The sequence below is a fragment of the Myotis brandtii genome, unplaced genomic scaffold (genome assembly GCF_000412655.1).
Source record: "Myotis brandtii unplaced genomic scaffold, ASM41265v1 scaffold463, whole genome shotgun sequence".
NCBI lineage: Eukaryota > Metazoa > Chordata > Mammalia > Chiroptera > Vespertilionidae > Myotis > Myotis brandtii.
Window position 1 is genome coordinate 2,925,909 of NW_005367694.1, and position 642 is coordinate 2,926,550.

Below are 642 nucleotides of genomic sequence, written 5' to 3' on the forward strand. Positions count from 1 at the left end.
GGTGTGGGGGGGGGGGGACAGCATTCCCTGTACAGGGCTGCAGAAGGGAAGAACAAGGGTGAAGTGGTGGGGCAGGGTTTGGCTGGTGTGGTGTCCCCTGTCCCGAGGGCCTGTTTGTATTAGGCCTGTAGGGCTATGGCATCTCCGCTAGGCTTGAGGGGGGGTCTGCTCCAGGTGGGGTCGGTCCTTTGTCCACCTTTGCACCTTGAACCCACCCCACTGCCCCAGGCCCTGTCATAGAGCTAGTCCCCCAAGGGCTGGGCCTCCCGCAGTGGGCAAGGCTACAACTGGATGTGGTGGGAGAAAGCGCATCACCAGATCTGCTGTCAAGCTGCGTTAACGCTGGGGTCTGGCCCCCATCCAGGGGGTTCCTTAATAGTAGCTTGCAGCCTTCGGGGCCGGAGCCTTAAGAAGGCCCACCTACCAGCATGGAGGGGCCTCTGGGAGCCACCGGGCCTGTGTCAGCGTGGCCGGAGGAGATGGTCGCTGTGCCTCGCAGTGCCGCGGACAGAGACCCTTGGTGCTCACTGGGGAGGCCTTGGAGCTTGATGGAGGTTCCGACCGCCCAGAGGCGCTGCACTCGCTGCCCAGATGGTCCCGCCCACCCTGCGCCGGCTCTGCGAGGCCGCGGGTCCACCTTAA

General features: G+C 64.5%; 1 long non-coding RNA gene across 1 annotated transcript in view; it reads right to left on the bottom strand.

Moving 5' to 3' along the window:
• Positions 1 to 597, bottom strand: part of LOC106727677 — a 2,610-nt gene extending 2,013 nt beyond the window's left edge. Inside the window, exon 1 of the long non-coding RNA XR_001363911.1 lies at positions 425 to 597. This is a non-coding gene — a long non-coding RNA (uncharacterized LOC106727677). The remainder of the gene's footprint in view (positions 1 to 424) is intronic.
• Between the last annotated feature and the right edge of the window lie 45 nt (positions 598 to 642).